The sequence below is a fragment of the Pan troglodytes genome, chromosome 13 (assembly GCF_028858775.2).
Source record: "Pan troglodytes isolate AG18354 chromosome 13, NHGRI_mPanTro3-v2.0_pri, whole genome shotgun sequence".
Lineage (NCBI taxonomy): Eukaryota > Metazoa > Chordata > Mammalia > Primates > Hominidae > Pan > Pan troglodytes.
The window spans coordinates 45,787,527-45,814,736 of record NC_072411.2 but is presented as its reverse complement, the minus strand read 5'-3'; the positions used below and the strand labels follow the sequence as shown (position 1 = coordinate 45,814,736).

The following is a 27,210-nucleotide window of genomic DNA, read 5'->3' as shown; positions in this document are numbered from 1 at the left end:
TACGTATTCCCTACCATGCTGGACTCCTAAATAGTTAAGTGGTTGATTTAGGATTACAGAGGAAATCAACCACAATTTCAAATATACAGTTAGAATACTATCCTGCAAAATTATATTATTATATATCTCTCTTTTTACATCTAATTATTACCTCTCTATTTTTTTTTAACCTCATATCAATAGAAACCATAATTTCACTCCTACTGTGGGGACCAGCTAGAGATTATTTCTGAAGGTTTCAACTAGTAAAACATATGTAGAAAAGAAATATAGGCTGCTGGAAGAAATAAAAGGCTTTCATGGAATAATATAATTCAATTTAGTATCTTAGATGGAAAACTCTCAAAAACAGTCAGGTGTACTTCAAGTAGCTTGAGCTTTAGTTGAGTTGTATTGTTGGAGGGGTGGATCTGATCCAGAAACCATATACATTTTTACCGTGGATTTGGCAATATCTTTCAATAAAGTGGGTTCTGTAAAACACCATTTCTCTGATATGCTTCACGAAAATGGCATTCCAAAGTAAAAGTTTTGGAGAAAATTGAGTGCCACTTTTTCTTCTTGGATATTCACAATGCATAAAAGCATAATAAAGGCTCTGAAAAGTCCTGCAGAAAAAAAAAATCCTTGCCAATCTTTAACTTGTGTTCTCCCTAAATTACTTGAATCTTGTACATAGATTCTCTTTTTTGAGTAACACTGAAGAGTGTATATGAAGAAATGCTGCTCTCGTGTGTTTTGCTAAGGACCTACCATATACAAGTCTGAAAATGTTAGGAATTTTATCCTCCTATGCCACCCTGGCTTCACAGCTCTGTAGCAGCTAACTCAGAAGTCAGATTCTGGTCATTCCGGCTAGTTCCACCCCTCTGGTAGGGCTTAGGTTTCATTAGGCCCTTAAATTCCTTGACTGTGTTGTAAAGTTTGAGCTACCATTTAACCTGTTTTTAGCAAAGAAATGAAAGAAACTCCCCTTTTATGACAAAACAAAGGCCAAAAGGCAAAAGAACTAATCTGAATGAGAAAGGTAAGGAAAACACATGGTTGAGACATTAGCATGATAGTGGGCAAGGAGGCCCAAAAATATTTAGACCTTATGTCAATATTTGGGAATTCCTCTTGATGTATGTTGACTCATCATTAATTTACTCCCAAGAAATCATAGCAAAGATACCTGATTCTAAGCAACATGAAGAGCTCAAAGTTTAGTGCCTCTGAATGCTTAACTAACAGAAAAAAAGGCCCCAAACTGCAATTCTTGAAAAAGGCTATTTATTTATACTGCTTAGTTTTAAATAGCCTGACAAAAATATGATTTTATGAATTTGTTCATGAAATAGCACTTTGTATGTATTCCTAGTAAAAGCATTTCTTATACCACTAAGTAAAATTCAAGTTTATAAAATCTTAGAATGAGTAAGAATTCATTTTTCTAACAGGAGCTGAAAAGTGATACACAGTTTACAGCATTAAAAAAAGGAAATGTGAGTGCTACCTTTTGTCAGGCCCAAATGGGAAGAGCAATGATCCATCAACTTAAGTTTATTTTAGAAACAATTTATAATCCAGTGCTACAGATGTTGGACCCCCGGAAAAGAAATCCTCTCAAAAAAGCCTTATGCTGGGTAAGTTTTTCCCAAAATGAGCTGAATTGCTAATTCAAAGAAATTTCTTAGTCACATAAAATCACAGCCAAATGACTCGAACTGAAAGAAAACTTTAATATACAACTAAAAATTAATGCTGAATTAAGAAGACCAAAGCCTTTAATAATAGTTCAGCTCCAAACAGATTTATGGATGTGAACTTTCTTTTAAGTTTGTGCTTTGCTGTTACTATAGTGACTTGCAAAGTGTGTTGAAAGTCACATAATTGCCTGGAGGACAACTCTCCAGTTATGAAGGTGTATTAGAAATGTTCCCCTCTCTATCTGTGGAATGCCATGATTTTCCAACACACATAACTTTAGGATAGTTTTACGGAGTAAGGAGAGTGTGGTGGTAAATGTATTCCTGCCATCAGGTCACACCTGGCTTGCAAAATATAGCTCAGCCACTGCATGTGAAATGTTAATTGTGACTTTGACCACTTAACTAAAGAGAGGCTGTTAAAAATAGAATAAATTTTCAATATGCTCAACTTATGTTTCCTATGTGCTATAACTATTTTGGGGGGGATCTATGCTAACCATATGCTTGCCTACCCTCAATTTGCACAAACTGTACTGCTATCTACACTGGCCTTTTTATAAGATTGAGGACTTAGCAGAAATTCCACCTTCTTCTTTAAAGTTATAGTTGTATGCCAGAAACATTCTCAAGTACTGGAAAAGCAGGGGAGCATTCACAGGTGTTTTTGCATTTAACATTAGTGTGTTTCGAGGTGGTCACTCAAAGATAATTCAGCCATTTTTTATATGCCAGTTTACATATCCATTAGCTTAAACAAATTGAAAAGTCTTCAATTTTATATCTAAACATCATGTCATTCTTATTTTCCAAAACAACTAACATCCTAAATAGGGATTATTGCTATATTCTGACATTTTTGCTTTTGAATAAAAGCAAAAAATTAGCTTTAAAGTTAGGTGTATATAATTTTTAAGTACATTATAGCAAAGGAGCGTTATATGGCAGTTGAATTTTGATAGCTAACATGGCCAGATTATTTGCATTTATTGAACCTCTGCAGGAATTTCAATGCAGAAGATTGAAACATTTTCAATTATTCACTTGTTTCATATTTTTATTGATTGGGCATTACAGTGATATTCTAAAGTATCTCTAAAGCAATATTTAGAATATTTAATAAGATGTGAGAACTAAAAAGTAAAAAAATGAATGGCCCACAGGCTTCAATTTATAATTTATTTCTTATTGGAATATATGTTCTGTAAGGTGATAACAACCACAGATAAAATGGAATATCAGAACCAAAACCCTGACATAGTAGATAATACCAAAAAGAAACATTTACAGTAGTTACTGTTTGTTACTATTAATACCTTCTATGTGCTAATCACTGTGCTTCAAATATATCACAAATTTTAAAGGCAGATTTTAAAATCAGCTTTAATTTCTTTTTTCGATGATAAACGCATTCTATTAGAGAAAATTTGAAAAGTTTAGAAGAGTATAATAAACACTGGGAACTCGATGTAACCATTTATTAGTTCATAAAAATCTATTGCGTACTTACTATGTGTTTGACACTATTCTGGATATTAGGGATAGTGCAATGAGTAAAACAGACAAAATCCCTGCTCAGATGAAGCTTACAATCTAGTGGGGAAAACAGACAACAAACCATACACTAAGCAATATACAATGTGACTTCAGGCCCTGAAATGCTTCAAGAAAAGCTAAGAAAAAGAGAAGTAATGGTTCTTCCACTGACCCTAGGGAACTTTAAAAAAACCCTGATGGCCTGGAATCCATTCCCAGAGATTCTCTTTTATTGAATATTGGGCAAGGCCAGGCTGCCTTCATTTTTGAATAGCCCCCAGGTAATACTAATGAGCAGAGAGTGGTAAGAAGTGCTACGTGTATTAGACGGAGTGCTCAGGGAAGCCCTCTCTAAGGAAGGGAGATTTGAGCAGAGTCCTGTCGAGGTGCACATATCAGGGGAAAAAGTGTTCTGGGCGGGGAATGGTAGGTACAATACCCTGGTGGTGAGGAATGCAGAGCACAGTCTGGCTGGAGGCCAGGGAGCAAAGGGAAAGAGGTAGGAAATGCTGCGGAGGGACTTAGGGGTCATGGTAAAAATCTGGGACTTATTTCTAAGGGTGATGGAAATCATTTCTTTGGGTTCGAGCAGGAGAATGACACTGTTAGCATTTAGAAATGATAGAAATGTTTGTATAATGTATCTACATACAACTTTGAGAAAATGCACTTTATATAATTCTGTATCTGGCATTTTTCACTTCTAACAGGAATAATTCCTATGACTTATATATGGAATATATATCACTTCATCATTACCTTATATGGAAGAGAATGAATTGTGCCCTATGCTTTCGTGGTATAAGTGAGATAAAGAAATAAAACCTTCCCATGTACTCTTCCTCCACATTTTGGAGTATTTTTTTAGGCAGTGGTTTCCCATTTAGGAGCAATATTGTACCCTGTCCCAAGCCCCACCCCTCCACCTATGAGAGATTTGGCAATATCTGGAGACAGTTTTGATTGTCATGAGCAGGTGGGGTGGGAAATTGCTACTAGTGTCTAATGGGTAGAGGCAAAGGATCCTGCTAAACATTTTGTAATGCACAGGCAGCTCTGATGACAAAGAATTATCTAGCCCCAAATGGCAATAATGCTGCAGATGAAGACCCCTGCCTTAGTGTAAAATAATAGAAATGTAACAATTCGATCCGTGGTTCTCAAACTTTACCCTTCATGAAGATAATTTGGAAGGTATTAAAAGGCAGGTTGCTGGGCTCCACCTCCAGATTTCTGATTCAGCAAGTCTGGGGAGAGGCTTGATAAACAGCATTCCTGTCAAGTTCCCAAGTGGTAACAGTACTGCTGGTCTGGTTGGGAACCACATCTTGAGAACCAGCACCAGATTATCAAGTTATGGCTCTTTTTTCCTTAAAACATAACATGTGGGAGGGCCTATTAGTCCTGTTAGCAGTATTATAATTTGGTATTATTCTTTTTAAAAATAACTGCCATACATGAAAAATAGTCTGTCATTCTTTGAACTTAGGATTCTTTGAATTTAGGAAATGGGGAAGAAGTTAATAAAGCAAACAAGCAGTCATGTGTGTTTCCTCTCCTGTGAATATCTCCTGCCCTCTTTCCTATTTAGAGTGTATACTTTTATGTTTGTTTGTTTAACCCATTTTATTTTGTACAGCAAAACTAATACATGGTCTTTTGGGAAAAAAAAAGTACTAATCAGAAGTATTGAAAAGTAAAAAGTAAAAACCTCCCCTGTTTCCTAGTCAAATTTCTTCATAACTATAATTAACAGATGGGTGTTCCTTCTGGATGTTTTTCTACTCATCTATCCATCTACCTGTTTTATATATATTTATATATATACACACACACAATTATATATAAATAATTTTTTTCCTTTTTAGAAAAGATGAAATAAAAAATACATAATGTGCTATAATTTGCTTTTCCCCCCTTAACTATATATCACGGGCATGTTTCCGAGTCAGTACATATAAAAATACCTCATTCTTTTAAAAAAGTTGTTATATTTCATAGTATGGAAATACCTTAATTTATCTAACCATTTCTCTGCTGGTTGGTTTTTAGGTTGCTTCTTCTAATTCTTTGCTATTACAGACAATGCTACAGTAAAATCCTTGCATATGTAGATTTCTAAGTTTCTTTATGTCTTAAGAGTAACTTTTCATTACTTTTGTGGCACATACATTCTCCCAATTCTTGTGTTTCTTAATTTTATTTACTTAAGTTCTTATGTAGTGATATCTAGTACTATTTCTTTTGGATTTTATCTTTGTTTTTATTACTATAAAATCCAACCATTTAAAGAGATCAGATAACTATTATCAAAGTCTTGTTTTTAAAAATGATTTTAGATTTTAAAAGCATATCATCTAATTCATTGTAAATATTTTTGTTGTGTGAAATTTGATGGTACTCTGAATTTACTTTTTTTCTGGAAACCAGCTGATTTTCCCTATGACATTTGTTGAATAAACCACCACTCTCCATTGATTTGTGGTACTGCCTTTTTTGTGCAGATTGCCTGCAGTCAGCCACACACCCTGGTATACGGTACTGTGCTGATAATCTCTATGTATGTATGTATGTATGTATGTATGTGTATATATACATATATTTTCTTTTTGAGACAGAGCCTCACTCTGTCACCCAGGCTGGAATGTAGTCGCATTGTCTCGGCTCAATGAAATCTCCACCTGCCAAGTTGAAGCGACTCTCATGCCTCAGCCTCCCAAGTAGCTGGGATTACAGTCACGCGTTACCATGCCTGGCTAATTTTTTGTATTTTTAGTAGCGACGGGGTTTCCCTATATTGGCCAGGCTGGTCTCAAACTCCTGATCTAAAGTGATCTGCCCATCTTAGCCTCCCACAGTGCCGGGATTACAGGCGTGAGCCACTGTGCCCGGCCTCTGTGTGTATTTTGATTCAGTACTCTGCTGTTTAAATCACTGTAACTTTACTGTATATTGGGATATTTCTCTTCCCATTTTTTTTTCTTTTGTTTAGACGTAAGAGAAAATTTTCAGGTGAACTTTTTCAGATGAACAAAATGACCCTGAGAAAGACTGAAAATTTGATCCAAGCCACACAGGCAGTAAGTGGCAGAGCCTAGATTAAGATGCAGATCTTTATTACTCTGTGATATAAATGTATTTTCTGCAAGTAGCTAAGATCCAAGAATTCTGAGTTTGACATCAAGAGACTTCTTAATGGAGAGGCCTGAGACCTGAGGAAGACTTGGGAAAAAAGTGAGTCAGAGTCAACAAGAAGTCTTGGGTGACATATTTTGATTTTTTAATCACCTAATTCACATCCAAGGATATATCTGCACAGATAAGAAGGGTGTTCAGATGGAAGAAAAACCAAATTAACATGTATTACCTTTTTTCCATATTCACACAGATTTAAAAACTTCTGAAAGCATTCATATCTCATTGTAAATGGAAATGCCCTATTAGCACAATGATTATTTCAGTTATCTTTTTTTTTTAGGTGTTTTTCCTCATGCTTTTAAAATGGTTTTAGCCATTTGCATTTAACTGTCTCAGCAGTAAAAGAATTCTTAATTTTTATTCCCTGAGCTCTGCTGATACACCAATAACCACTGATAATATCAACATCCTGGGAAGGCATCGCTCTGCATTTAGGGGAGAAAGGCTAGCAAATATATTATGTTGGGAGTACTTTAAGAAATAAAAAAATTATAAGACTGTCATTATTTTCTACCTGAATTTGTCCAATATAGCTATTTAAAAACTAGTATGTGCTAGTAATATTTTAGACAGAACTTTGAGTGTTGTGCATGGATCAGCATTAATTAAGCCAAGCAGAATAATGCACCTAATTATAAGTTATTAGTGGAGTATATAGTACTTAAATATTTGCCTTGTGACGTTAGATAAACATAAAAGGAATATTTTCAGTATGCAAAGTATTCCTCAACTTCTCTTTTGTTTTTCCTTTTTATATAGGTGAAGAGAAGAGCCACTTTACTTTTCATTAAGGGCACCTACATAAAATCTTTAGCAGTTTCCTTGAAAATTGTCTCCTTGTTTAAATGACTGAAAAATAGTCAAAGGAGAATCAGTTGCAATTTGGGTATCATCATTCAATTTGTATGCGCTTAATCTTACTTTCTGAGGAAAAATAAGTTTTAGAGTTTTTTTTTTGAGATGGAGTCTCACTCTGTTACCCAGGCTGGAGTGCAGTGGCAAGATCTCAGCTCGCTGCAACCTCCGCCTCCCGGTTTCAAGTAATTCTCCTGCCTCAGCCTCCCAAGTAGCTGGGATTATAGGCACCCGCTACCACACCCAGCTAATTTTTGTATTTTTAGACAGGGTTTCACCACGTTGGTCAGGCTGATCTCAAACTCCCTACCTCAGGTAATCTGCCTGGCCCTCCAAAGTGCTGGGATTACAGGTGTGAGCCACCACACCTGGCCAGTTTTAGACACTTTCTGCAGTGACTTTAAGAGGGACACAGTAAAACTAGTGAGCACCAAGGTGAATGTGCCCAGAGAGTGGCTTCTAAACGGAAGAGCGCAGGAACTGAAGGTGTTTGGTTAGTGGGGGGGAAAGAATATTTAGGGAAGTCATGATGACTCAATGCAAAAAGCCATGATGTGAAAGAAAGAATAAACTTTCCTCTTGTAATCCAGTTACTGGAATTGGCCCAGAGATGGATTTTACCTTTGTATGAAGAATTAATGTTGTAAAAATAGAAAAGACTGCTTCAAAACAGTAATGCATTTACATATACTACAGAAAATTTAGAAAATGCAGACAAAGATACAATAAGAATCCCTCATAATTCTACTACTTAGATATTACCACTATTGATATTTGGTGTAGATCTCTCCCCCCCCCCCCCCCATATATGCTGGCAAAGCATTGGGAGCACCTATTAAAGATATTAAATATTTTATACCAAAAAAAGGCTATGAGTTCCCCATCAAGAGAAGTATTCAGGCAGGATGTTTGAGATTCCTGTATTGGATGGAAGGTTGAACAATCTTTGAAGTGTGGTTTGGGCTGCCGGATTAATGATGAAAGAGTGAGCATTCTGGGAAAGTCAAAGTATCATCTGGAGATAAGATGAGATAGTAGATAGTGACTGAGCCTTCTTTTCTACCCTTCCTTGTACATTGGGTCTTTCCCCAAGGTTCAGTCAGCAACACTGTGCCCTCAGTTCAGGGGTGATGCAGAAAAGCAGAAGTGCTTTTAATTTTTGCAAGGCAAGGCAGTTGAGTTGCAAAGGACTGTGTTTTTGAGTTTCAAAAGCCTAAGTGCCAAAGGCCTCAGAGCTGCAGCCAAAATATGGATGGCATGATCAGTAGATTGGAAGGTAGATAAAGAGCCAGGCTGCTTTGCTGCCAGGCTAGAGAAAGATTTTTCTGGACTTGGGGAGGGAGGGTCTAGGAAAGGTGGGACTTTGATGAGGTCCCATGTAAGTGGCCCAGGCCCTGGTTCTTGCTAATCCCGTTCCCTGGGAGTGCAGGCTGTTAGAAGGCTTGAGGATCCTGAGAATCAGACAGATCTGTATTCTTCTCTTTGGGGAAGACCTAGTAGTATGGCAGGATTCCAGAGCTGCCTACACCTAGTATATCAGGAGCAGTTAAGTAGAAATTGCTGCTTTGTATATCTAGGCAGGGTGGCCAAAGATAGCTCACAGAGTACTCTGTGAAGAGTGACTGAGATCCAGACCTGGGATTGGAAGTTGGGGATGATGACTGCAAATGAAAAGGGAATGAAGACCAGCCTGCAGAGGTGGGAAAAGCTAGACACTTTCTCTGCTGCTAATCTGCTTTATTATCTTTCTCCAGCAGAATATAAATGCCGTAAGCACAAGGACTTTATCTGTTTTTGCTTAGTGCTGTATCCATAGACTAAGATTAGTATTTCGCTCATGGTATTAAGTACTCAACAAGTATTTGTTGAAACGCTGTATTAATGGATATCCTTTCTGCCCTTCCACCAAATGCTTCGGCTTTATCTAGCCCTCCAGAACTAACAACATCACCAGAAAAAATCTGGAAGACAGTCTTAACTAACCAAATTCAAGTCATTTAGAAGAATAGGGCCTGAAAAATAAATTAATTTTAATGTTGCCACAATAATTACATTTCCTGCACACCTAAATTTCACCCTGATGGTGGATTAGGACATTAGATCTGTGGAGGAGACTAGTTGGTGTAATGTATGAGAGGACAAGAAGATGAAGGCAAAAATAAAAAGCGCAACTGTTTGAGAACTTAAGGGCCTGTAATTGTTCAGTGTGTCTTTCCTTCCCATATATTATCTGACAATGAGTTTCCAAACATGTACCTAATTTGAACAAAACTGGTGAGAGGAATTTAGAATAGAGAGTAATTTTTATCTGTTTTATACTATGGTTGGATTGAAGCTAAAGATAATGATGCCATTTTTTTGGCCATCTAAAATTTGACCATATAATTTTATTTTTGGTAAAATGCTCGATGCATCTGCAGAAATATAAACCCTTTCAAAATGTATGTAATACTTTGCTCAAAGATAGAAAATAATTTATTTTGCATTTACACATATAAATTTATCATCTGTACTACGTTGAAGGAATGGATTGTGCCAGTTTCTGCATATGTCCCTGTAAATACGGATGCTGGGCTAACTCATGATTCTATCGTCCGGTACGTAGAACTGTGATCACCTGTTCTAAGAATTTCTACATGAAATGCCTCATCTTTTAGGGACCACTATCAAGCATTATATTAAGCTTTATAACAGAAGGCTCTTAGTCTGCTAAGGGGCCATTCGTACATTTGTCAATTTGATAATTATGGTGGCTGCTTTGCTTTCAGAGATGGGCCACTTAGATCTCCTTTCAAGGAAGGACTACCTGCATAGCTGCAGGGATAGCTGATGGCTGCCAGCTATCTTCTTCACGGTTTGCCTCAATTGCAATAAGCCTCCTTGCTCAAGGACACTGACTGATCTGTCAACATATATTTTATGTTATGTATGTATTTAAGAGACGAGCTTATTCTGTCGCCCAGGCTAGAGTGCAGTGGCACAATCATAGCTCATTGTAACCTCTAACTCCTTGGGTCAAGCGATCTTCCCGCCTCGACCTGCTGAGTAGCTAGGACTACAGGTGTGTGCCACCATGCCCGGCTAATTAAAAAAAATTTTTTTGTTTTGTAGAGATGGGGTCTCACTATGTTTCCCAGGCTGGTCTCGAACTCCTGGCCTCAGGTGATCTTCCTGCCTCAGCCTCCTGAAGTGCTGGGATTACAGGTGTGAGCCACTGCTCTGGCCCCTACTCAGTCAGTCAGTATAAAGCCTGGACTATTTCTGCCCACTGTGGGACGACTTTGACAGGCTCTATGTGCCCCAGAGCTTCCTGTGGGTCTGGCTGAAGCTTTCTTGGGTCTGCACTTCAGTTCAGCTTATTCCTCTGCCCAATCCTGTTGCCACCTCCTTCCTTCCACAGGGGTTAACCTTTAACAATGCCCTGGATGCCAAACTCTGTTTCAGGGGCTCCTTCTGGAGAACTGAACCCATGATTATTAGCTCTATGAGTGGTCCCAGAAAGCCAGCAATAAGATGGAGATTTGGAGCTGGGTCACTCGCAGTCTGACTGGCAATGAGGAGTCCATCGATGGTGGCAGGTGGAATGCAGGCAGGTCCTGGCACAAGGTGGCAGCCCAATTGTGAAAACTCACCCTGGTGGTGAATTAGGACATTAGATCTGTGGAGGAGACTAGCTGGTGTAAAGTATGAGGCATTTAGAAATAATAGTGGGAGGTTGTGGATAGTAACTCCAAGGTCAATGAATTGAAGAGCTGTTGCTAAGCATCGTTGATATTCTACAGAAAAGTTGTATGTGATTATAGGGGCCTTTACTCTGTAAATGAGGGTTGACTATAGGAGAGTCCATTACAGAACTAGGCTCACTGATTGTAATGGGGATGCTGAGACACTGGTAATAGAGGCCAGCTGGTGGGGCTTAATTACTAGAAGCCAGGTAGATGCAATTTTAATAACAAGTGGCAGGGCTGAGGGGCAGCCAAAGGGGCCCGACTCACAGAATTATGAGATGGTCGCTAGAACATAGCATCCTCTGGAACAAAATAAATGGGCAGTCAGGAAGGATGCTATTCTCTGTATATCATTGTATTTGAATGATATATCAAATCACTGTCTTCTAAGCTACTGTTGCTTTCTTGCCACGTGAAGCTTCTTGGGTCCAGGCACCAGCAGTCAAGGCAAAGAGTCACCATCTAGGCAGGTATAATTAACTGTGATCAAAGGGCGGAGGCAAGGTTGCTGTTACACCAGGGGGACAGAGTGGCACCCAGATGATCCACATAGGGCTTCCAAGTTCTCTGTTGCCCAGTTGTGATGGGGCATTAACAGGGCAGAAATTCTTGTCTGAGAAGACATGGTATACAGGAGCTTGGATCTCCCATGGATGAGGGTCTGGGACATTACATTAGGGCAGCCACCACGACCAGCAGAGGCCATTGTTGAGGATGAGGGGAGTCTCGAATAGAGAGTGGAGGATGGAGACAATGAGCTGGGCTCAGGTCCAGCTGTAGCTGCAGAGCTTGTAGTTCATCCTTCTAAAGCTTCCCCTTCAAAGATCTCCTCTCTCCCTGAGAGTCCTGGGGGAGCTGCTTCTCAAATGAACATGAAGAACACACTCCGAGCACCACAAAGGGTGGACTGTGCTGGACCCTTGATGTGCTACCCAGGTCTCTCTTTGAGGAAAGACTTGTTGCCCAGTTTCCAAGTGTCAAGTCCGCAGGCAGCTTCAGCTGTCAGCCCCTGCAGGGTTTGCCTCAGCTGAAGAGAGCCACCTCACCCCAGGGGACTCTTGGAGACAGCCCACGGCCAATGACTGATCACAGTGAGTGTATCAAGGCCAAGCCATCTTCATCCTCCCGGAGACAACTGTGATGGGCCCTGGATGCCCCAGACCTTCTGTGGGTAGCCAGGCTTTGTCCAGCCCAATGTCATAGTTTGACTTCTCTTTCTACCCCATGCTGCTCCATCTTTACTTCTGTTGGTGTTAATAGGTAACTGGCGCCATGTTAAATCTAACCTGTGACAGCAACCATGAGCTCTGGGGAGTCAGAGAAGTTCCAATAGAAATAGAGCTGGTTCATGAAAGGGAAGACCTGACATCTAATGTGGAGCCTAGATCTGAACAGCCTTGTGTTCACGCATCATTTCCCTCCCCCTTTGAATTCATGCTTAATTATCAGCAAAACTGAGATAAAATCATCACGCTATATCTGTATAGTACTTTATATTTTCCAAACTTGTTCTGATCATTCTAGGGCAGAAATTCTCTATTCAGACTGCATATTAATATCATCTGTGGAACATTCAAAACCATATTAACCTCTGGGACCCATCCACATAAAATCTGTTGCAAATGGCTTGCAGTTAGGCCTGGGTACATTTTAAAAGCTCTGCATGTGAGTCTCTTCTACCTGGAGGGAAAGAACCATTGCTCTTGATCTGGAAGCTCAAAATCTTAAGTGCTAGTTCTATAGGTACTGACTGTGATCTTAGATGGGCCCTACCATTTCTCTGAGCCTCAGATTCTTCATTTAGAAAGTGAAGTTAATGGCAAAACTGATCTCATAGGTTGTTTTGAAGATTAAATTTAAAAATGTATGTGAAAACCCTTTGCAAGCTAGAGAAACATTTTTTTTTTCTTGAGACTGATTTACGTTCTTGCTGCCTGTGCTGGAGTGCAATGGCACTGTCCTGGCTCACTGCAACCTCTGCCTCCCTGGTTCAAGCAGTTCTCCTGCCTTAGCCTCCTGAGTGGCTGGGATTATAGGCATGCGCCATCATGCCCCACTAATTCTTTGAATTTTTAATAGAGATGGGGTTTCACCATGTTGGCCAGGCTGGTCTCGAACTCCTGACCTCAGGTGATCTGCCTACCTAGGCCTTCCAAAGTGCTGGGATCATAGGTGTGAGCCACCACGCCCAGCCAGAAACATTAATTTTTATTATATGTGATTACATTTCTTTCTGTCAATTGTTTTATAAACACGGAAAGGGAGATTAGAACTCACTGGTTTTCCACTCTGGCTCAGGCTTTTAATAAAGGAAAGGAATTGCACAGAGATTCTGATTTGGTAGTTCAGGGTTGAGACCCGGGACTCAGAGTTTCTAAAAAGCTTCACAGATGAGCCTGGTGTGCAGCCAGGGTTAGGGACTTCTTGGTTAATGATCTGTCCAAAGGTTACACAGTGCTAATAAAGTCAAAGAACCAGGGACTCAACTCTAGCCCTTTCCATGCCTCTCTAGAGTTTTATCTACTATTATCCATGCTGAGTGCTCTTTCGTGTACATACTTATTGTAACATTGTATGTTAATCATAAAATATAATAATAGAGATAAAAGGGATTTTGAATTTAAAACATATAAATATAATGTGTTATGATTATTAAATGTTAAAATAATTACTCCTATCCCATTAGCACTAAATCATATGATTTGTGTGCTTTTAGTAAGGGGTGAAACTCTGTAGGTAACACAAGCTATTTTTAAGATTATATGAACCAAGCATAAATTAAACAATGTGACACCAAGGCTGAAATAATGTACGCAAGTACTAAATGAAACGTTTAAGGGAATTCAAAATAGAGTAATGAACTGTTACCTACAGTTCCCCTATCTTGAACATGCTGACTTAATGTGGCATCATGAAGGAAGAGAATGGAATAAAGAGAGAGAGAAGGATGCATAGAGAAATGAAGATCATTTTCGTGTGATCATGACCAGGCCATTCATATTTCTCATATAGCCTGGAAACAATTTCATACTTATTGGAAGATGTGACCTTTAAATGTTCCTTACTTGCAAAAAGACAAATATTCTCGGAGCCGGGTGTTAGCTGGTGGACTCATCTGTCCTGCCTGCCCTTCGATTGGAGGCCACTGCAGGCAGAATGCAGACTGGAGTGGAGCAAGTGTGGTACTTATTTTTTACATTTCCAGACTTTAGGGTAAGCTCTCTTTGACAGCACCCTGACTTCTTTAACACAGCAAATCTTTAATCAGTGTAGATATGTTAAAATGTGATTTTTTACAGTGAATTGACCTGAGTTGAGTACTTGAGTTGTAATGTGTATTTTTTTCCCCCTCTCAAAAGCTGACTTGTAGGGGAAAAAAAAAATCAGATATTCTATGATATACTTTGCCTTAGTGACAAGATGTTTTGGGGGAAATCATCCAAGCTTGAAATAAAATCTTTATTGAAAGTAATTCTACATTCATGCCAGTCAGATACATTGTTGGATTAGACCAGATATCCCAGGGGAAAACTATGGTATATGCAGCAGGCTGAGTTGATTATTTGGGCCTCCTGTCAGTTTTTAACTTCCTGACAATGGCTGAAGCATTCACGGCCGCTACAACTCTGTTTTCATCTTTATTTTGAGAGAAAGTTAATACACTTTACCTTAACTATGCCAAATGTACTGGAAAATAACCCAGTAATAAGATATACTCCGCCTACCAAGTGATATCTGTGTGTAGAGAGCATTTAGCTGTGCATCTTAAGGAAACAAATACACGCAGCAAATGACTGAAAGATATTGTGATTATTTTTTCTGCTTGAACTTTAAAATTTTCTTGGCAAAGCCTCCTGTGTGCTGTCTTAAAACCAGTAGGTATACATAATCATGGGGCCAAGTAAAATTTCATTGCAAATTCCCTTCAAATGGCAGGGCAGCTTTTCTTTCCCCATATATTAGAGTGATTTAGTTATCAATGTTATTTGACATCAAAAACAAAGACATAGGTGGGCCAGGTGACATTTGTTTCCACTTAGAGAATCAACAACAGCTTAGGATGTCACTTTTGAAAAGGTCATAGAATTGCTTTTTGGACATAATTAACAGTGTAACCAAAGAAGAGAGAAAAAGGCATAATTTCAAATTTGGAATTATATTCTGATTCATTGTGAAGACAACATAATGTTGTAGTTGCAGAGAAAAGAAAGACATGACCTCTAGTAGATGTTTGATAGTAACCACATTCATTTGAAAATTCACAACTTAATTGTGTAATTCTCATCTTTTTGTTATATATTCTAAAATTAATTGCTCTCACATTGCCTAAGAACAGAAGCAAGAAGGTGAAGTGGACTTTGATTCAAGTTTAAGAACAGAAATGATAGTTTAGTATTGTGTTGCAAAAAATCACAACGTATTGCCTCAGACAAGGAAGTCTCAAGGTAAAAAGTATATGTGTTCTGAGAACCATATTTTCTACCTGAGAAATATGTTGGTTAAAAACTTAAGTTTTAAAATTTTTGTTTTTAAGTTAAAGATTCTAGATGTCCTCTGATAAATGAATGGATAATGAATGGATAAACAGCTGTGGTATATCCATACAACGGAATATAGTTTAGCAATAAAAAGAAATAAGCTATCAAACCATAAAAGAACAAGAAGAATCTTAAATGCATATCGCCAGGTGAAAGAGGCCAATCTAAAAACGCTGTATACTGTATGATTCCAAGCACCTGACGTCCTGGAAAAGGCAAAACTTTGGAGACAGAAAAAGAACAGTGGTTGCAGAGGTTTTGGGGAGGGAGGGAGGAATGAAAAGGTGGAACACAGGAGATTTTTAGGGTAGTAAAAAACTATTCTCTGACACTATAATGGTGGTTACATGTCATTATACATTGGTCAAAATCCATAGAATGTACAGTGTAAAGAGTGAAGCCTAATGTAAACTATGGACTTTAATTAATGTCTCAATATTGGCTCATAAGTTACAACAAATATACCACACCAACACAAGATTTTAATGATAGGAGAAATTGTGTGTATGTGGTGGGTGCAGAGGAGGTATATGGGAAGTCTCTGATCTTTTTTTTTTTTTTTTTTTTTTTTTTTAAGTTCTGGGATACATGAATACACGTGCTGAGCGTGCAGGTTTGTTACATAGGTATACATGTGCCATGGTGGTTTGCTGCACCTATCAACCCATCATCTAGGTTTTAAGCCCTGCATGCATTAGGTATTTGTCCTAATGCTCTTCCTCCCCTTTCTCCCCACCCCCTGACAGGCCCCAGTGGTGATTCTGATTAGTTTTTTAAACCTAAATCTGGTTTGAAAAATCTATTAACAAAAAAAAAGTTAAAAAATGATAAAGCAGATAGCATCCATTCAGGGCTTAGAGGTCAATTTACCTGCTCACGTATCCTTACGGCCACACACATTTGAGTTGTTTTGCACTTACATTACTACTATTTTTATTGCCACATTTATGCCAATCATGCTACTCAAAAACATATTTAAGCATGTCTCTACTAGGAAGACTTTTAGAATCATATTCTGATCACTTGCTTATTTGCTTTCTTGGCATTTAAACATTCAGATTGTATTACATTGTTGTTGACATGTTTTATTTTTATCACTAAGTTATTTCATTCACATATGTTTTACTCTCTCAATTAGATTGCAAACTCTTTGCATTTAGGTGATATGTTACCTTCAGCTTTCCTCCTATTTCATTTGTCGTAAAAAAGTTTGGGCATTCGGTAACTTCTTATTACAAATAGTTTTTGTTTTATGTTTGGCTGACAGATTAAGCTTTTTCTCACCCAAAAGGGACTGTCTGAACAGAAGTGAGGTACTCCCCAATATTTTTCTGTCTGCAGTCAGAACAACGCTGTCAACAGACATTCATGTTTGTTAGATGTTGAGGCTTTTTCTGTGTCATTTCTCCCTATGTTCTTCCTATCTTCTGTGTTTTACTTTCTTTGAAAAAAAATTACAGAGGATGACTGGAGGATATAATTTGCAAATACAACAATATAATGTAACATTTAGAGGGTTTTTTTTTGAAAAAGGAATTTGGTAAGTGCAAAATATCATCTGTGGATGCTCCATTTTCAAAGGTTTTATGAGAGTGTGAAATTACTTTAGGTTAAGGTATCAAAAATAGAATGTGGAAGTCATGAGGTTCGTGTTGAAAAGTCTTGGTTTCTTACGGGTAATTTCTACATAATCCAAATAATATATACAGAAGAGAATGTCTAAATAATCTACTTCACTGACATATAGAATTGTGTGGAAATTCGTGAGGCCAACTGACCCACAATACCATAGGAAGTTGGAGAAAAAAGCTGATTTGACGAAGCTGCTTTTGCCTCATTACTGCACACCAGTTTTAATTACTGGAATGAAAGATCAACTTGAACAAGGAAACAGAAAGCCTGATTTTCTCTCCTGGCTTCGCTTCTTACTACCTGTAGTACTTTGGGCACTCACTTAGCCTTGCTCAGCCTCAGTTTCCTCATTTTGAATATCAGACAGTTGGGCAGAAGAATTTCTAATTTCCTTGTGCTGCAAATCCTATTAACAATTTTAAACACCTTTTCCTTCCTGTAACTTGAAATACTTTGCAAGGAAAGTTGACAAGCTCAGAAACACATTGCAAGCACAGCAATCAATTGCAAAATAAGTGAACCCTAAAATGTAAAAAGTCTGTAGTAATCTCTTGCATATATATGAATATTTTAAATATACATTTATATATTATAGGATGTTTATATGTATCTTTACATTTATTTATCAAAGTGATGAGTGAAATAGAAAGGCAGAAACAAGATTTTTAAGGAAACAGACATGAGTCTCCATCTCTTGGAAGCATGAGGGTGTGTCTATAGTCTGAGTTTTTGTTTTCTTACACTTATAAAAGAATGGTGGCATTGGACAAAGAGACCCGCTCTGGGCAGAAGGGATGGCACACAGATTTGCTTCACCTGGCTGATGGTGGCTGCCTGCTCTGTGAGAAAGGACCCTGAAGGTGAAGTCACAGTGTAAAAGGGTGATATGATCATTCAGTTATGTCAACATGGGTTCAGGAATGGGGAATGGTGGCATGTATGCCAGGAATGTGCCATTCAGCAGAAAAGTAATTTCAAAAGGTAACCAGATACATCTATGGAAGCAACAAAAGGTATTCCTGGATGAGAAGGGATCTGCGAACTTGAGAGGCAAGCTCCTGGGGGTTTTGAGCCACGTTGCCCTTAAGTGACTATAGAAAGAAGGGAAAATTTAAAGGAATAGAGGTATCAAAGTAGACAAACAGTGACTTTAGGAATATATTAGAAGTAATTTACAAAGATAAATATTTGAAGCGGATTTTAGAGAAATCTATGTAAATGGGATATGTCTTGGTGATCCCTTCAGGTGAGCACATATAGATCTGCTTCATTTTAAAAACAATAACTTTACAGTATTCATAGTAAGTATTTTTAAATCCCAGTTCCCAACGGATGTACATTTTCTCCCTCCCCATATTTTGTTGATTTTATAGTCATGAAAAGATCAGGCCTTTCCATGGTTGTAGGTGGATATTGAAGACAGAATCATAGGAAAACTATAATAGTCTCTCAATGATTAAAAAGATGTACTAATGTTGGTGGTTAAGTGATAATTTTATTGCAATAGTGATTATAAAGAGAGGGGAGATGTACAAGGATGCTGAATAAAGGAGCTTCAGTAGATTCCCTGTATTTTGTGTTTATACATTCGCACTCTTGTGCGGCGCCTCTTTGCAGTGCCTTTATCTAGGGGGATTACTAATATGACAACACTCCTGATTTATAGAAGCTCAATTAGGTTAAACAGTTTGATTCAATCCCTCGTTGAATCTGAATTCTTGCTCTGCAACTAACACAAACTCGCACTCATTATTACTTATGGTGCTTTTCTTTATGGATGAAGTGCTTCTCAGCCAAGTAGCGGTAGTCATCCAGCTGATGACCATAAGGAAAACCAAACACTGTCAGTAGAATAACATCCTTAGCCAAGTGTTTATGTTGGATACATATACAATGCAGAACTGTTCTTAACTAATGATGCAAAGTTGGCCTCCCCAAGTCTCTCCTTTTGTATTATTCCTTGCCACCCATGTGTTGAGCTAGATTTTCTCAGGACCTAAGCCCCACCCTAAAAGTAAGTTCTGCTTCTTTGCAAGCTGGATTTATTCTTTCCAGCTTCCAAGTGAACATCATACATCAAATAACTGTGAGTTAGCTATAAATACAATTGTGATGTGACTGTTAATGCAGTTTCCAAAGGTGATTAATTTATGTACACAGGGTATCTTAAACAATGAAATGATCTGGATAATTTGATATTTTAAAATATTGTCCTTTATGGCATTTTGTTTATATTTCCTTCGTAAATCTATTGGTTCATTATATTCTTAATAATGTTTTTTTTTTTCTTCTGGAAGGCAGAGAGAACATCCAAACCTTCCTACTAAGGACTTTATTTTCTTTCTTCCCCTTACTCCAACTTTCCGTGTTTTGATTACTCTCTAACCTACAATCTGGAAGTTTCTCCTCAGTTGGCTGAAATAATGTTTTGCTGGCATTCTTCTAACCAGATATCCCCTTGATATGTTTTATACCAAGCTGAAAGATCTGGCAAACTGCTGAAACAGGGAACGAGGCATTGGCACACGAGGAGCAAGGGAAGACAGACCAGGTACAACCTAGTGCTGTCTCCGAACATGGCTTTCATGGCAGAGAGAGGCCACATGAGTCAGTACAGAGATCGCAAGAAACTAAGAGGCACAGGTTGATAAAGCAGCTTAACACAGGCCACAGGCAGGGAAAGAACATCTGCGGGAACCACATGGAGACTGTCCAAGTCAATAGGACACCATCAGTAGGGCCTTCCCTACACATGACCGAAGTAGCATGCCCCTCAGTAGAGGTCTTCTACCTCTGCACCTTAATGACTGTCTGGGAAGCCCCCTTCTAAAGGAGCTAATGTGTATTCAGTCCTTGCCTTGTTCTACTGAAGTGCATTATCTTATTTTTCATGAAAACATTGTGAGACAGGTACTATTATTATTCCCATTTTAGAGACGAAAAACCTGAGGCTCAGGGAGGTTGCCCAGTGACATAGTGAAAATGCTGTGCCAAGATTTAAACCCGGCTCACCTGAGTTTAGAATCTGAACGCTTCTTATCCCGCTGCCTATCTGTCCTCTTCAGTTTGTTTGGTTTCTCTGTTTGCTATTCTTTTTCCTCAGTCGCCGCTCTCTTTAGTTCCCAATCAGATATCCCTTGTCTCTAGACCCAGAGCTGGGAGCCAGCCTGTCCCCTTTCTTCCCCTGGTCCCAGCTCACTTAACCCCAGCCTGGGTTGGAGCCCCAGGCCCCTTGCTTTCCTGGCAGGAGAATAAAGATAGCTGGCAGTGAGAAAAGTCTGTGAAGGAGCATATGAGCAGTCGTGGTTATGGCTTTGCTGTGTGAGAACTCGCTCTGTCAGGGAGATGCATGGGCTTCCCACACTTGCTGCATGGACAGATGTTTTCAATTATTATCACTGACAAGCCTCCGGGCCAGGTTCTTTTCTGATTGGCTGTCACTGGACTGTGAGGGGAATAAAGGAAACTGAGGCTAGGACGCAAAACACCTCAGTCATCACTTTAATCATGTTTCTCCAAAGCAACTGGTTGAGTTGGACAGTTCACCTCAGATTGGAATAGTTTTGTAAACACAGACTCAATTTCCTTTTAAACCTTTCTTTCATTCTGGTTTCAATTTTTCTGCCCAAATTTCTTCTGACATAAGAGGGAGACATTTGTCATTTCTTTACTGATTCTTTCCTTTTGTTGGTTTTCCAGTGTTTTGGGTACGTACCAGGATGTAGTAGGAGTTCTGACTTGAAGAAATTTAACTTGATATTATTAGACTTCTAGACTTGGCATTGCACGGTCTTCCACAAAAATGACCTATGTCTGATCTGGAAGCACCGATATCCTGTGTTTCCATCTGCAGTCACGTGGGAAATGTCTCACCCTAAGTCAGAAGCCACTTCTCATTTCAGGTTTGCACCAACCATGGAGTCATTTGACATAGCTCTGTGCATGACTAGAATTGTTGTCTACCTTCCTAGCTTGTGATCAGATCTGCTATAATTAGTGTGATTTCCTTTTTTTATTGCCTCTGGTGTGTCCTAAGGAGATCCAAAGACCAGTTGGTCCCAGGGGAAATCTGACAAATCATGGGCATGGTCAATAATAAAAAAGAATATAGACCTGGCTCTCAGAAGTCTTCCTGATAACTGATAACTGTCTCCTCTATGTAGCTTCTTCTTTAATGGGATCAATTATATTTGGTACCAATCAGTTTCTAGCTGCTTATTGTTTTTTCTTCCCTTCCTTTTTCTATAACTTAGAAGGGAAAATAAGATCATCAGGTGGATTAAAGCTTTCTGAGTTCATTTTTATTTCTCTTTCTTCATGTCATATATCTGGTTGGAAAAAAAATGTATTCAAGATGCTCCGGCATTTCTGTGTATTAGTTTTATGTCCTTTTGATGTCCTGAAATTTGGTTTGTGTGTGGTCCATCTTGCTCAAGTCTCCAGGCTGCCTGGTCTCTGCTGCCATTTTAAAACAATAGCAGCAGACATGCAAGTCTCCAAATGTATTCGGTAAAGCAGATACAATTCATAGTCTTAATTCTTGAAGGCCCAAGTCTCCATTTCAATTTCTGAAAAATGTCTCTTTGACTTTCAAACTAAACTCTTTTATTTTAAGCTCAAAGATAAAATATTATAGGATGTTAATTCATCCTTTTCAAAAAAGGCACATGAGGGTTAAAACATATGCTTCCTTCTTCACTCAGAAAAAAAATTCATTCCAACCTTTTTGGGGGGATCACATATAGCTCTAAAACAGCTGAAGCTAAAAACATCAAAGTTGGCATGACTTCAGTTATCACTGAATCAGGAAGATCAAGCCAAGTTTTTGAAGAAAATGGTTGAGCATTTTAAAAATAAAAGAAGTCAAAATGCTTTCTCTGAGCATGCTCAGTGGGAGGTTTTAAAATATTTTCTTTAGGTCAGCTTTATTTTGCTCATTTCTTTGGAAATATTTCAACAAAAGCCATCTAATTAGTCCTTAATAACATTGTTCACTAATGCCCTAGCCAAGGCCCAAGTGTCTGTCATCTGCCAAGGTGATGTTTTCACCGTGTTTGCCAAGGGACCACTACTGGGCAATGCGGGTGAGTTGCTTTGGTCCTTTTATATTTTTGTCATTGTTTGGTTCAGTGATTTTGGGTGGGACAAGAATGGAGGAGGGAGATGAGTGACAGGATGTGAAGTAGTTTTATAGCAATACAGTACATTGAATATAGCTGCTAAATCCTCGCCTTTCTTTTTCTTTTTTTTCAATTAACCACAGCTTCAATATTTCTGGAAAAAAATGGATGGGATGGTATTAGCATTTGCAAAACAAAAGGCAGTGTAAATCCATGCTCAAACACATAAATATGGCCCTCAAACTGGAAGCTGAGTAGATCCTGTGTTTCTCATTTCCTGAGAGAATTTCATTGTCTTTTAAGGCACTAAATAGCTCTGTGCTACTGACAGTTTTGGGGCCCACATTTATTCTGCAATAAGACAGCAAACTGCCCCTGCTGTACCTGGGACTACATCAACTGACAGACCTGGCGGATCTCGTTGACACTGCGCTTGTTAGCACCACCGCTGACACTGTTTTGATGTAAATTTCTCAAACAGTATCAACAGCCTGGTGAGAATATTGCTTCTTATTGCAGAGCTCTTTTATGAGTTTTTACACTGCAATTTCAGGAATTTCTTTCCTAGAGTTCTCTGTGAAAATTTCCAGTAGCATTTTTCAATTGAGGAAATATTTTGCATGTGTAATGGCTCAAGGGAATTGCCTTGCTGGAGATACTACATTTCTACCTGTCACAGAAAGTCAAGAGGTAGATTCTGATGTATCTGTTGTTCCTAATATGCAGACAGACAGTGGTAGCCACAAGGGTCAGGACATATACATATAGCCCAGTAGATTCTCTGCAGATTGGTTTAGATCTATCAATCCTTGCCTAAGCTAATAAGAGATATAATTATGCTCATCTTGTAGATTCATGTATATGAGGGAAAATGCTATTTTAATATCTGACAGCAAAATTCCTCCTAGTGGAGAAAATCATTTTTTTTTCTGTTTTGCTTAGCAAAACATTTTGATGGACCATTTTGGTTGTAGAAACATAATCTCTCAAACACAGCCAGAAAAAAAGAGAACCAAATTCTCTGCATAAAACACAAAAATGGACTTATGAGAGCTGTGTGCAAAAAGAGAGATTATGAAAGTAGAGTGTTGGGGCAGAATGACATGGTGGGAAGTTGGAGACCAAATGGAAATGACAATCTATGAAAATTCCTTAGTTGGGGGTGTGGGGAGAATGATCAAGGTGCATTTTAGTAACAGGGGCACCTATTATTTAAGTTTACATAGTTTGCATTTTAAATTATCAGCTAGGCTGGGTGTGATGTGATCTCTCTATCCTCTGTCAATCTTCAGTAAAAGTCAGCTGAATGCTATGGCCTAGAGTGAGCCTTGGAAAACAATGAAAAGGAATTGTCAAGATAAGAGAACATTGGCCAATGGGAAGGCATGAGTGAGTTGTGGGTTCAAGGGTAGCAGGAAATCAGACCAGAAATACCTCAAGAAAATATCAACCCTTTCTGATAACCTGAAAGATACTGGGGTTCTAATTTTAGAAGAGTTGGAGCTTTGAGCAAATTTTAATTTTAAGTGGAATGATGATGCAAAATTCCCAAGGACTCTGGGCGCTATTTCTTGCCTGCTTCAGCTGTACTCAAGTTTCTTATAAGAGCCTATGGACCTTGCCAGCTCACAGGATTGTGATTCCAGGATGCAGCAGGACTGAGCTGTATGTGGCCAGTTTTCCCAAACGGCCTTTCTGCTTGTGATATTGATTCTTGGTTTTACTTTTCATTTCCCATGAGGACCAGAATCTAGCTTTGAACCCCAGCAGGATTGCTAGGGAGCTTGATTCCCTCTTGTCGTTTTTGCTATCTTCTTCTTCTAAGGCTGCTGTCTTTTTCTGGTCTCCCAAGTATACTTCACCTGCGATCACTGTTTGCCCCTAAGCACAGGTCACAGAGCCTTCCAAGATCGAGTGTGCATGCAGTTGGGCTCTCTTAGCCTCATCACTGGGTCAGTCTTCTCTGCTTAAAAACCAGCAGCTGGTTCTATTGTCCATAAGGTAAAATCTCAGCTCCATAATAGGACACATTATTCCTTTGATAACCTGGTTCCGGCCTCTCTGTCCAGTGACCTTCATTCAAAATGATCCATGATCATTCACCAGAATATTCCTTTTTCTCCCAATTGAGGAGACCTGACCATGTTTTCGTTATGGCTGTTTGAATCATGGGTGGAGGCTTGAACCAAGGAATGGGACCAACCAGAGTGCCTTTTGTTGGCGTTAAGGACATTTAACCTGGCGTTAAGGACATTTAACCTGGCGTTAAGGACATATCAGTCTGTGTAATTGCTGGTGAATATAAGTTCTTTACAAAGCAAAGCATGTGATTTGCGGATTTTAGAGCTCAGTCAATTCATGGATTAAGAAAAGAAATAGAAACAAGTAAAAATGATGCTTTTGCTCACAAATCTTCTTCTCACCAAAAGTAATTATTAAACTTTAAATTGTTATTAACACCAAAAATGCTTGACATTATCGTGACTATAGAGAACCTATCTCACATAAATAATGATTATCAGTTAGTCTCCATGATGTTCGAAGAGAGGCCCGGAAGTTGTTCAAGTCAAAGGAATTGATCTGGCTCAAGTCAGCTTTAACCAGTCAACCAACCTATACAATATTGGTATCTGCTGGGATGGCCAGTGATTACTTGGGAAAAATCCAAATGTTCAAATCCACAGTTGAGGATTGAAATGTGCCTTTATTGGTAAGAACGCTAAATGACTCCACAGACTACTAGTGAAAGGCATATTCCTTCTGGATTTGACGAGTTCTATATGATAGCTTATTTGCTACTCTGATAAAAAAAAATTTTAACTTCCTGAGGCACAGATTGAGCTGTTTCTAAGGCTTGTCTCAGCAGAAGTACCTTATAAATAAGAACTTCAATAGATTTCATCTGCTAGTGAATATTATTTAAAACTGAAAATGGCATCATGAATCCCCCACCAAAGCCCAAGTTAAAAAATATATATATGCTGCCAATGCTTCTCAGGTTTGTGGTGCTCTGATTCTGAGGATTGCAATGCAGTAAGCGAACAGGTTTCAACTTTGGGAGGCTGAGATGGGCAGATCACCTGAGGTCAGGAGTTTGAGACCAACCTGACCGACATGGTGAAACCCCGGCTCTATTAAAAATACAAAAATTTAGCCGGGTGTGGTGGTGCATGCCTGTAATTCCAGCTACTCAGAAGGCTGAGGCAGGAGAATCACTTGAACCCAGGAGGCGGAGGTTGCAGTGAGCCGAGATCGTGCCATTGCACTCCAGCCTGGGCAACAAGAGTGAAAACTCCATCTCAAAAAATAAATAAATAAATAAATAAATAAAATAAATAGGTTTCAAAAGTTTTCATGAGATTACCATTAGGGATGGGAAGAATGGTTCCTTATGTTCATGCATTTGGCCAGTCAGAAAGCCAGAGGACATTAAATAAGCATGTTCGAATCTTTTTGGTTCTACTCAATTGATAGTATCATTTTCATGTGCGAGACATGTTTCTATCATTTTCTTCTTAGGAATGAATTTAAAACCTATTGTTTATGACTGGCAGAAGAAATGTACAAAGGGCAGTGCCCAGCATTCATCCTCATGTTCTACATTTTCTGTTTACATTGCTTTCTCTGCCCAATACATGGTTATGACTATAGAATAACAAAACAATTCTATAAGGTATGTTTACAATTCTAGTAATAAAGCTTTCTGCATATCAGCTACTGAAGGATGTTTAGAAAATGCATAAATAGGTCAAATGTGAGACAAAGTTTTAAGAACCAGGAGCATTCATGTAAATGAAGAGAATGCAGGAGACTGCTGCAATGCAGTAGAAACTCTCTTGGCTGACTCCCACTTAATCAGCTCTCTATCTCCTCCGTAAAACATACTGACCAATGCCCACAACATATTCAATGTTCCCGGCTAGTTAATGACTCTCAACTGCGCACATCTGTTCCCACTAGAGGAAAGTCCCAGGAGAGAGTCCCAAACAAGTTTATGCCAGTTGTACTTATTATTGTAATTATGTAATTTAATTAAATATTATGTAAACTGATGAAATATGAGCACAAAAGGAAGAGAGTTGCTTTGCAAACACTTTCTTTGGAGAGAAAAATATTCCATTATGTCTAAAATTACTAAAGTGTTTTCTCTGAGGGTAGGGATAGATCTGGGTGAACTCTCAAGGCCTTTTCCAAATTTATCATGATAGATGTTGGTTGGGTTTTGAAATGTTGCTTTCTTTTAGATCTAGTCCTTCATTCTATTTCATATGACAATAGCTTCCAGCTATCATTTCCTGATGGCTTACTGTGTGCCAGGCATTGTGTAAAGCAATTTGCTTGCATTATCTCATTTGATTTACAGAGTAGTAACTGTTAATTTTTGAAAACTTATGTGCTTGGCTCTATGCTGGACACCTAATATATATTACCCACTTAATTCTTATAATAATTTGTAGATATGAAAACTGAAGCTTAGAAGAAATGAGAAATTTGTCTACATTCTACACTTTGTCTATAACTGTACACTCTACACTTTGTGTAAGTAAAAGAGCTGGGATTGGAACCCTACTCTATTTAATTCCAAAGCCTTATCTCCTATCACTGTACTCTACTGTCTCCACATATAGGTGTGTTGTTTGTTTTTTTGTTTTTTTTTTGACAGAGTTTCGCTCTTGTTGCCCAGGCTGGAGTGCAGTGGTACAATCTGGGCTCACTGCAACCTCCACCTCCTGGGTTCAAACGAATCTCCTGCCTCAGCCTCCTGAGTAGCTGAGGTTATAGCATGCACCACCATGCCCGGCTAATTTTTTGTATTTAGTAGAGACAAGGTTTCACCATGTTGGTCAGGCTGGTCTCGAACTCCTGACCTCAGGTGATCCACTCCTGACCTCAGGTGATACCCACCTCGGCCTCC

The 27,210-nt window shown here is 38.7% G+C and overlaps 1 protein-coding gene and 2 long non-coding RNA genes across 8 annotated transcripts in view; 2 read left to right on the top strand and 1 right to left on the bottom strand.

Annotated features, from left to right (window-relative positions):
* LOC129143409 (uncharacterized) overlaps nucleotides 1-26,920 on the top strand; it is a 40,952-nt gene extending 14,032 nt beyond the window's left edge. The window contains exon 3 of the long non-coding RNA XR_008546787.2: nucleotides 1,440-26,920. This is a non-coding gene — a long non-coding RNA (uncharacterized LOC129143409). The remainder of the gene's footprint in view (nucleotides 1-1,439) is intronic.
* The window catches only part of ARHGAP15 (Rho GTPase activating protein 15), a 638,999-nt gene that overhangs the window by 5,029 nt on the left and 606,760 nt on the right, over nucleotides 1-27,210 (bottom strand). The window lies entirely within an intron of this gene.
* LOC104005193 (uncharacterized) overlaps nucleotides 1-27,210 on the top strand; it is a 269,037-nt gene that overhangs the window by 134,775 nt on the left and 107,052 nt on the right. The gene's annotated exons all lie outside the window — the stretch shown is intronic.